The sequence below is a fragment of the Dermacentor silvarum genome, chromosome 10, assembly GCF_013339745.2.
Source record: "Dermacentor silvarum isolate Dsil-2018 chromosome 10, BIME_Dsil_1.4, whole genome shotgun sequence".
Lineage (NCBI taxonomy): Eukaryota > Metazoa > Arthropoda > Arachnida > Ixodida > Ixodidae > Dermacentor > Dermacentor silvarum.
This window is the reverse complement of record NC_051163.1, coordinates 123,060,170-123,071,422: the sequence shown is the minus strand read 5'-3', so window position 1 is coordinate 123,071,422 and position 11,253 is coordinate 123,060,170. Positions and strand designations below refer to the sequence as shown.

Here is an 11,253-nt window from a genome sequence, read left to right as displayed (position 1 = left end):
ACTGAGTAGAAAACTTACGACTGCATAGGAGCAGAGACATTCTGTGTGTGCAGCCTTAGAACTTTATAATAAAAAAAAGCACAGTTTTTACATAAGAGGAATCTTTAGCTCAGAGATGCTATCTAATACATGGGAAAGAAGAAATAGCTTTTGTCGACAACCGCTGCACTGTCCATTTTTTTTACTTCGCTTATTCTGTAGGAGGGCACACGTCTTGTGAATTTCAGAAAGCGTAGTGCTCATGCGCTTTCTGTTAGGCAGAATTTCACTTGCATAACTGAAAAGCTTTTTTAAAAGATACTTCACCATCTTTTAGTAAATGTATGCTGCCATGCAAAATATTTTCTGGCATGGCCCGGGATGAACTATTTTATTGAAAAAAATCTTAGCTTAGGCCTCGGATTCTTCTTCTGTAGACCTTGTCTGCTTGTGTCCTGCAAAATATAAAAGCTGGAGAATTATTTCATCTCATATTCAGTACAAACTGAATAAAATGTATGGTGCCTGATTATCACTTCAGAGTGCTAGAAGCTTTAAAAAAAAGAATAATCGAAAACTTCAGTCACTGACAAAAAACATTTACTCAAAAACATACTGCATAATATCGATCGCGTGACGAGGTGCTAGCGCGTTTTGCGAATTTGGAAGAAAGTCTGTCATTTCTGTCTAGAAGGTGGCATGGTGGCCGTCGTGGCAACCAACCTTCTCAGAGACCGGGACAGCATCATGACAATGGCATGAAAATGCATGACTGTATGACGACGTGGCATGACAAGAGTATGAGGACAATAAGATGACAACGAGTGCATGATGAAAATGGCGTGACGGTGAGTGCATTATGAGTCCTGTATGACAATGATGGCCTAACGACAACCACATGAAGCTGGAGTGATGATGATGAGATGACAATGAGGCCATAATGTGGATTGAATGACAACAGCATGATTATGATATAGTGACAAAGGATTGACATAGAAAAAACGATGAAGGCGGATGACTCCAATGGCTGACGACAATGTAATGACAGTATTGAAGTTATGATGATAGTAAAATGACAGCGTGATGACGATGGTATGATGACTATGGTATGCCAACCACTGTGTGATGACGATGGCATGAAGAGAGTCAAAGTTAGAATGACGGCGATTGAACGTCCATCTTTTGCAATGGGATGACAAAGAAAGAATGGAACGAAGAAGTTGGTATGACTACGACGGCATGACGGTGTTAGGATGATGTTTCTGAAATGATGCAATTGTACAACCATAGCGTGACAACGATGGCATGACTACTATGGGATGACAACTGTATGATAATGATGGCAAAACGAGTGGGATGACAAAACTGGAATGACTCCGATGGAACGATCATGATGGCATCATCTCCACAAATATACCTAGCAAGCCAGTAGACAACCTGGGTCACTTGGTTGGCTTAAGAGGCTAGATAGATAGGCTAAAAATGCCTGAAGTAGGCAAAGAATGCTAATTGCATTAAAATAACCCAAACGCAGGGCAAACGTTAGGCTACCTAAAACGAAATCTTCTAGGCACCTCCCCATAAGCTTGGTTGGTAATCCTGATGAGTCACCTCATCAGGATTATCTTGGCAAATCTTGCGAAGCTGTCCAGAATTCTGCTGCATGCTTTATTGCCTGTGACTACAACAGACATGCTAGTATAACTAAAATAAATTTGTCCTTGTTCCTTCCATGCTTAGTTTTGTAGAGATATCACACTTATCTGCTTACTGTAAAAAAATATATATATATATATATATATATATATTGGTACTTTGGGTTGTGGATGAAACACACGAACGAAGGGCGACACGAGCGCTCGTGTCACCTCGTCCTTCCCTTAGTCTGTGTGTTGCATTTGCAACCCAAAGTATGAATATGAATAAGTACTAATTTGCACTGCTTTCAGTTTTTCTGCTGCAAAAAAAAATACACAGTTACCACCTAACAACACTGCCGCTTGTCTGATTATATCTCGCTTCAAACCACTTAACCCTCCGAGGGTCACAATTTTTCTGAAAAAGTGTCCACCCAGGGCCACATTTTTTATTGCAGATTTACATGCTTCACAGTGACTTCAAGAAAATTAATAGTTTATAAAGTAACAATAAAGTTGGGGAAAAATCTGGTGTAGAATAATACATGGTTTACTCATGAATACAGATATCTTGTATTGCAGCAACTACTTTTACAAAGGCAACAGAACATGCAGACACATTTCTGTCTTAGAAAAGTCACAATCTCAAGTTAAAAGTTCTTCAACGTATGGTACTCCTGGAAGCATGGCTCTACGCAGAGAGCCCGGTCACACTCAATACACATATATCTTGTATCCTTCCGGCATCTTCGTCGTCGAGAAGTGTTCGCGCACACATGGCATCTTCTCTGTGTACGGTTGCCCTGGCCTGCGGTAGGAGGCACTCTTTGAGGAAAATGTCGCGCCGTCAGTCGCAGTGGGTTTTCTCTGCTGGGCCTTCCCGGCTTGCTCCGTTCTGTGGGATGCTGCTTCAATTAGTTGACTAGCAACAAGCCTTTTTAAACCCGCATACTTTGTTTTGAGCCATTGTTTCTGTGGTAGAAGAGTATAAATGTGTTGAGCACAAACATGTCCAGCAGGTGAAAAAAAATTTCTTAGTCAACTGTCACTCTCCAAAAATTTATTTTTTCTGCATACCATAAGCGAGTGCAACTCCTTGTCGAGTGAGATTGTTGCATCAGATACTACAGTCGATTTAAAACATGCCTTATATTTTGCATTTCTAATGTACATGCATCTTCACTGTTTCATTTTTCTTTTATGAGAGCATGTGTACGTCCATCTGTGAACTCTTTTGGCTACTACTAGTTACCGAGTTGTTTATTCTAGTTATATTTTAATGTAGCTACTACTTAGTGGTATTTTGTACCAGCACACATCTTGTTGCGTATTCCCGTTTTCATTGTATTTGTGGTTCCTCAGCTTGCTTTTCAAGTTAACACAAGTTCATCCCTACTGTTACACTATATGGCAACCCAAGCGAATAAAAGAAATACTTGTGCTCTTTCACTTATTTGCTACAGCACGTTTACAATATTCTTTTACTTTCGCATTCTTAGCAAACACTTTCTGGGGTGCTATCTATGTATGTATGTTTCTATCTGCGTATCTATCTATGTATGTTTGTATCTAGTCGTTTTCCCATCTGCCAGGGTAACTGGGTAGTCAGTGGTGGAATGGGTAGCGCATTGTACTGCTGTGCTGAGGTAACAGGGTTCGAAGTCAACCATCGCACTAATTTGGGTGACTGAGTATGTGGCAATATGTACAAACGCCGACATGGGTCACTGCAGACGTGGGACTAGGGAGGTATCGCTGTTCGAAGAAAGTGTGACACCGACTTGGAGTATTGGCTATGTGCAAGTAGGTGTGCGCCAACCTTCAATGAACATCTTTGACGACAACTTGGGTAACTAGGTATGAGCCACTGGGAATGTGCCGCCCCGCAATGACAAAAAAAGGATCCTTAAATTTCTCCGACGCTAAGTGGAATGGAACCCACGTCACAAGGGTTCCTCCAGGACAGCAACCCGATGCATCAGCAGGCTGCACCGCAAATGCACTGGGTACGTGCCACTCTGCAATGAATTTCTCGCCAACTTGGTCTACTGAGTATGTGCCACTGAGTGTACGGCAAACGAGGAAACAATCCTCAGCGTTCACCGGCGCGCCGCGCTTCTCGGAGGCCACGTGCGGGCTTCGTGGCAGAGCCACTAGATGGCGTAATTTGTCCAGAAACGCAAGAGAGGAGTCCAGTTGCCATATGGCGCATTTTTCGACGTTGACACGCACCGACGCGCAATGATTTTCAGAGGCGACGCGCAGGCTTTAGGGCAGCGGCGGCGCTGAATGGTGCCGAGTGTTCTTAAGGAAGCAGCGAAAGAGGAGTCCGGCTACAGAACATGTCACATGCATACCTCGTTTCACCCATGGCAATACGTTCTGTAGCTATATTGATTCAATGTTAACACATTACCGTCGACAGTCGTCGTGAGGTGGGTTCTGCCGCAATTTTGTTTGTTACTTGTGCATACTTCTGAACTGGATTGCAACACATTATCATGTGCTTATAGTTTTGTACTTACTATGCATAAAATTCCACCTGCTTGGCCCAATGTGATCACATATATTGTAAATAAAATAAATGACAACTTTGATCATCAGTCCTATTTTTTTTAACAAGGGTGGCGATGTAGGCCTGTTGGTAAATCTTTAATCAAGGGAGTTAAGTGCAGAGAAACGCGACGAAAAAAAGACGGCGCACTGGACACACAGGTGCTACTAACAACAATCATTTCATTTTTCTTTGCCGAGCAATACAAAACTAGCTTCAGCACACGAAGTCACTGATCACATAAACCACCTTACAATCAATAACCAAAAAGAAAGCAGGGAGAGCACTCAAAGGAAATAGAAAAAAAAACTAATACTGCCATGGAATGCGCAGAAAATTCAATTCTTTTTCGAAGGTTTTCAATTCAAATCGAAGGTTTTCTGATGCATGCGTCACCGAAATTGTCAATTTGCTCAGCTTCAATTATCAGGTGAGTGACTTCACATTTATTTCTGCCTATGATAAATGTTTTATCGAAAAGGGAATTTTCACCCATATCTCAATGTAGTGCAAGAAACTACCAGACAATATAATGCCACCGTTGAAACGAGTTATGTATGAGGCGTGTATTGCAGCAAGACTCCTTTTTAGCACTTGAATGATGATGATTTATTGACATCTCCATTGAAACGGGGTGGTGACAAAGTTACCTAGCCTGCTTGAGTTACATCAGGTATGCTATACACCGTTTTCATTCTAGCATTTTTGTATACATCTCCTAATCTTTTTTCTCTTCCTCAAAACTTCTCTACCTACCTTGTTCCGCTACCTATGCCTGTAATATATCTGGTCTTATCACTCTTCCCTGCCAATGCATTTCTCTACAAAGTTCGGGAATTAATATCTTGAAACTGGTGTCATCCTGAGAATTCATTCCTAGTGGATCTGCGTTGCAAGCTCCACGGCTAGAATTTGTAAATTACAATATGGGCCATAAGGTAATTAGTTTAAAACTTAATTAGTGATTTTGTGTTAATTAATCGATTATGCATTTCAATTTTTTGTGCAAGTAATGTCCACCTCTTCAAATAGACCAGCTAATGAACTATAATTGGGCTGTCTGCCTTTACAGACAACCTTTAAACATTTTTGAAAGTGTTTGCTGAAACACCCTGTATGTGTACATTGCTGCATACTTGGTGACCCAGGCAGGTGGGAAAAACGTACACAGATAGAAACAAATATAAATAGACAAAGAGTTGTGAGACACCTGGCGGATGTAAGGAACCGTTGCTACATTTTGCTTCTCAAAGGTGAGGCAAGCTGCAGTGTTAGGCACACTGTCTCACATTTACTCGCTGGAGTAGCCTTTCTGCTGCTGAAACCAGCACATGGGTTGGCTAGCCTACTTTAGGAGCCGTGAAGCTTGCTGCTTAAAACTTACGTCCATTAAATGTGGACAGAATTTATTGAGCACATCGTTAAAGCACCTTTTTTGTTATGCCGCTCTTAGCTAACTTTGAATTGCCAGAATGAAATGGCGAGAATGGAATTATCAGATTCCTTAATGTGAAATTTGTGTTCACTGATTCCATTACTTGTTGGTGTTATGTAACTAGGGCAAATAAGGCACTTCTCCCTTTCCATTATGGCAATTGAAATTTAATTAAGAGAGGCATAACAAAGATGTGCTTTAACCCATGGACTGCCACTCCTGAGTATACTCATTTAGTCTTTTCAGCACATTCCCTACCTCTGGAGGAGCAACTCGTGCAACAGTGAACGTTGCTTACCTGTTGTACCATATGTAGAGATGTGGTAAAAAAAAACCTAAAACTTGCAAGGTAAATTTCTAATAGCAGGCGGAGCAAATGCCTTGGTGCTCTGTCTCAGCGGGACAGCCACGGCGAACCAGTGTGGTAGGTTGGTCTGACCTTTCACAGACGAAGAGATTTGGAAACTGTTGATGAATTCTGTGTCAAAAGAAAGCGACGACGAAGAAGCAGTTTCTACGAATCATGAACTGTCCCCTCAACTAGCACGCAAAAAAATCCGGCGGTCAAAGGGTTAACTCCACAAGTCCTGCCCACAATTAATGGACGTAATTTTCAAGCAGCGTAAACCCCCTACTTGAAGGTCACCTTCTGCAAGCAACAGTCATTGCAGCGGTGGCCATTGCGTGAAGACATTGCATGTGAAATGGAGCCGCATCAACACGTTGCGGTACTGCTCAAGCGTCGTGACCACCGCCACACATTCACTTGCACGTAAGACGGCTTTAGCCTTTGTGCCTGCCACAGATTATCTACGATGGGTGGGCCGTGTATGCACTCACGGAAGGCCATGCACGGCCACGGCCAAGGCAGAGGAGGACACAGGCACTCTCTTTTCCCACTGTGCGCTTGATCACGTGACCATTGAGCCACTATTCTTCTCAGCGCACTCTCTCATGCTTTCCCTCGCATTGGCAGCATACAGCATGCAAGTCACTCATTCTTATCGCACTCCTAGTTTATATGGAACATTACGGTGATGACGTTGAAAATTCAACTGCAGTATCCATATGATTGCTATTTTTCTCACCATGAAACCATGGCAGGGAAAGCCTAACAATATAACTGCAGTTCTTTATTCAGTTTCATGTTTAATCAGTGGTCGAAGTGAACCATGTTATCCCCATGATTGGCCAGCCATGAACAGTGGATAATATGAAAGAAATAGAATCAAGCAAAAGATTTCTCTACATTATGCCAACCCAGATGCACACTGTAAATGAAGGCACATTAGAATATTGAAAGCCATGTGGCAGGCCTTTGTTTTGCAACACATCTAATTAGGATGTGATAATGATCAGTAGCCCGAGGCTCTGTACAAGTTTTACTTGATGTGTTGTTGACGGCAAAGGTCTGCGCAGTGTTGTCCTTCCGTGGAGAGTCTGGAACTTCATTCCCAGTGAGCAGCTCTGATGGCTGGTCTGCTGCACAAACAAAGACACAATGGTCTTTTCTTGTATAAAACACAATATTGGAAATATAAGACAAAATGTTCAATGAATATTGTCGGTTTCATAAAGCATAAAGCAAATGTGCTTCTAAACATAAACGCCAGAAGCATAATAAATAAATTTCCACTCTTTCTGTCCCTTCTTACTTCATGTTCCCCTCATGTGATACGCAACACAGAAACATGGCTTCATGAAGACATTCACGACTTATAATTCATGCCTCCTGGTAACATCACTATCCGGTAAGACCATCAGAATAAAAGAAGTGGTGGTGTCGCTTTACTTCTGCATTCACATTTCAAATTTAAGATATTACCTCATTATTATGTTATTATTATATCATTGTCAGTGTGATGCAAGCTTCTATTACATAAGAAAAATTTTACAATTTGTGCCCTCTTATCACCCACCTGATAGTCCCAGCAGCTTGTTCAACGTTTCCAAGTTTATACATAACCACAGCATTGACTTTTTGAACTTCATGGTGATTTTAATGTTCCTGGTATTCACTGCCCTTCCCTCACATTCTCCAGCTGTAATGCTTTGATTTGTAGAAACCTAATTAACTTTTCATTATCACTCAGCCTGACCAAATACGTGACAGAACTCTACATACTTAGACATCGTAACAAGCAATGATGGACGGGAACACAAAGAAGAGACAAGTAGACTGGACGGGCGCTAGTACTTGTCTCTACTTGTCTCTTCTTTGTGTTTGCGTCCATCAGCGCTTGTTACGATGTCTAAGTTACAACCAACTAGCCCAAATTTCTGCTTTAAACTCTTGTTGTTTAAAGACACAGCTTAGTGTCTGTCAGCGACGTTCTCTTTGATTTAGGTTTCAAGTGTGAAATTCTGGATGGCATCTCCGATCATGATGCAGTTCTTGTACACTTCAACGTTAACTCTCTTACTCCAAAGCAACGCTTTACCTATTCTACAACTTTTGGTCTAGGTAGAGCTGACAATGTATCTATTACTGGCACATTGGTGGATAACTCCGATATTTCCTGTCACTCAGTAACATGTCTAGTGTTGATGGTCTTGTCGAATATTCTTGTTTAATGAAATCGTGCATCGATCACTATGTTCCTTTAAAAACAAAGTTAAATCATAATCTTCCTTCAATGAACCGCAAAATTAGCATTAGTCAGCCGTGTCAGTAGGCTACCAAAATAAAAAAAAGCCTAATCCCGAAGTTGATATTTTATATGAAAACGAAGAATGTTGGTTCTCCGACTAAATCTGCTAATGACTTCTACAATTCTGCGCAGCTCCCTTTGCTACTCAAATTAAGGCTCATAAGTTCTGGATTTCAGTTTTACCTATGCTGCAAGATGTAGTACCTCTTTGAGGATTGACGACACAAATACTATTTGCTCCGTTGTAACTTCAAACACTTCTAACTCATACTTACAGTTTGTCTTCATGCTCAATAAAAACATTGTTCCAGGGTTTGCTTATGATGTGGCGCCTAACTCGATCGGTGACACTGTGATCAGTTCTGATGGCGTCTTAAACTTAACGTGAATCTGAACGCAAAAAGAGTCAACAGGTTCTGACAGCACTCCCAACCCTTTTTTTGTAGTACGCTATTCTCTGTGTACATTGTGCTACCTTAAGGTCATTTTCCATAAATCCATAGACTTTGGCTAAGTACCAAGCTCATGGAAAGCAGCTAAAGTTCTACCACTGCAGAAATCAGGTGATAAATAGCTTCTCTATAATTACAGACCAATATCTCAAACGCCATACTTGCGTAAAATGTAAGAGCATATTATTCATAAACACAATGTGGAATTTCTTGGTGCAAAACAACATTCAAACCTCTTTTCAGCAGTTTTTGTCATGGCTACAGCACTGTAACGCAACTTGTTCATGATGATTCTTCTAACCTAGACAAAGGTAATCAAGCTGATGCTATCTTCATCAACCTTTCTAAATGTTTTGATTCTATGCTTATTCTAGGTTACTTGTCAAATTGAACATTACACTAAATATCCCTCGTCTTGTTTCTTGGATCACCAGTTTTCTTCAATGTTGCTTACAATTTGTTTCTCTTAATTCTGTTGATTCGTCGTCGACGTACCACAGGGGTCCATATTAGGCCATTTACTATTTTTAATATATAGCAATGATCTGTCCTGTAACACCTCATAAAAATCTGGCTTTATGCTGATGTTTGTATCCTGTACAAAATAATTCATTCTATAGGTTACCATTATTGTCCTTGTTCAATCCCTTGTGTTTCCTTTTTCGCTTAGTGTAAAACATGGCAAATGAATATTAATTGCAATGGAACAGGTGTAAAGTGATTTACTAACATATGTAACTCTATTTTATTGTTATTCTTTAAATGGCATTAACTAACCTGAGTGTTCCAATACCGCAAGTATGTAGGTGGTATTTTCAGAGAATATCTTACTTGGTCTAACAACACTGGACATCAGGGGTGTAGCCAGGGGGGAGGGGGGGGGGGCTGATGGGGCTTCACCGACCCCCCCCCCCTCAAATTTTTTCGTGCCGGCATGCACCGCCGACCAAAACAACCACCGGTGCCGGGAATCATTCGGGATTTTGTCTACAATGTCTTTTTCACGCTCGAAAAGACATTTCGGCACGAACATTGTGAAATCGGGCTGGATTTCGGGGCAACGCTTCTGCGCTTGGAGTGACATAACGCCAGGAGCCCCCCTTCCGAGCACAAAGTTTCAAGGGCTTTTCGATAGCGAGCGGGCAGCGTCGAGGACATCTCGCAGTGGCCGTGGAATCTACGGAGCGCATGGATTTCAATTCCAAAACGTTATGGGTATAAAGTTCTGATAAACTTTTGACGCGAAAGGTGCACCGACATTTCCAAAGGCATGCTTAAGATTTTCAATTCTGGAACTTTACAGGTTTAATGTTCTTATAAACTTGGGTCAACAAGCGCGCGCTGGAGCCCTCGTATTCACGCCGTTCCAGAGATGGAAGCACGCGCCCGCAATCTTCCATACACGAAAATACTAAATATCACCATGACTGTCAGCTGATAAATTTCTCCAAACATTTTCAGGAAGCGCGCCCAATGTGATCGATCAGCAGGACTAGGGCAGGCAAAGTAAAATAAGGGAAAACAGAAGAAAGTTAGCGGCCTATAATTCAGACAGTTCTTTTTTGCGGGCGACAAAGTCTGGCTCTTCGTGGCCATAGGGACAATGGTCCTATGGATTAAAGCAAAGCCCCGGCTGGAAATACTGGTATTTTCAAAGCGCTTCTTGCATGCGAGCTGATTGTGGAGATACATATCTAAAGAACCATTTTGAAAGTTGCCCCAGTAATGCCTCGTATTTAAGCCCAGATGTACAAAACCAAATTAAAGAAATTTGTGGTGAAATTATCAAAGAAAGGCTAGATGCAAAAGTAAACGCTGCAGCTACTTCTCCGTACTTGCTCACGAAACGACGTATATTGCTGGAATCCAACAGCCTACTGTTTGTGCAAGGTACCTAAACAAGGATGCCAACGACATCGAAGAAGTTTATTTAGGTTTTCGCACCGGAATAGATGCCCTCTCTCATTGCGACTGGAGGTTCTATGTAAATGTGTACCAACTGCTGAAGATTCTAGTCACCCTTCCCGTGACCACTGCCAGCGCAGAGTAATTATTTTAAAACATGAGATTACTAAAGAACTACTTGCGCTCTGCAATGTCTGAGGAACGCATGGCTAGGCTGGATCTTTTATACGCCCACAGAGATGTCGGCATCAATGTGTCCGAAGTCATTGACTGCTTCGCTAAACTTCTCCACCGAGTGAAGTTTGTCCTTTAGACAGCGAAGCAGCAAAAATCAATTCAAGTAAAAAGCTCTGTGCCTTCACGTCAATAAATTCGTAATTATGAAAACGTATGACTGTTCATTAGCTTTTAAAACCACAGAAATTTTCACCATTTATTGTACCAGTTAGCATCATGCATGATCAAAATTATCATGCGAATACGAAAATTACGAGGACATCAATAATCAATTTTGACAGACTTTGCCCAATGAAAGCCTGGCCCACGCAGCGTTTCCCAACAAACACACTCGGATATTTAGTACTTCAACTTGCCGCATCATCTGTGGCTTTCGTTTGTCCTTTTCTTTCCTTTTTGGCTA

General features: G+C 41.5%; 1 protein-coding gene across 1 annotated transcript in view; it reads right to left on the bottom strand.

The window, feature by feature from the left end:
- Nucleotides 1-2,050: 2,050 nt before the first annotated feature.
- The window catches only part of LOC119466568 (piggyBac transposable element-derived protein 3-like), a 43,949-nt gene continuing 34,746 nt past the window's right edge, over nucleotides 2,051-11,253 (bottom strand). The window contains exons 2-3 of the transcript XR_007464090.1: nucleotides 6,992-7,087; nucleotides 2,051-2,511 (exon numbers count right to left, since the gene is read on the bottom strand). The gene's annotated coding sequence lies outside the window, so the exon portion shown is untranslated. The remainder of the gene's footprint in view (nucleotides 2,512-6,991; nucleotides 7,088-11,253) is intronic.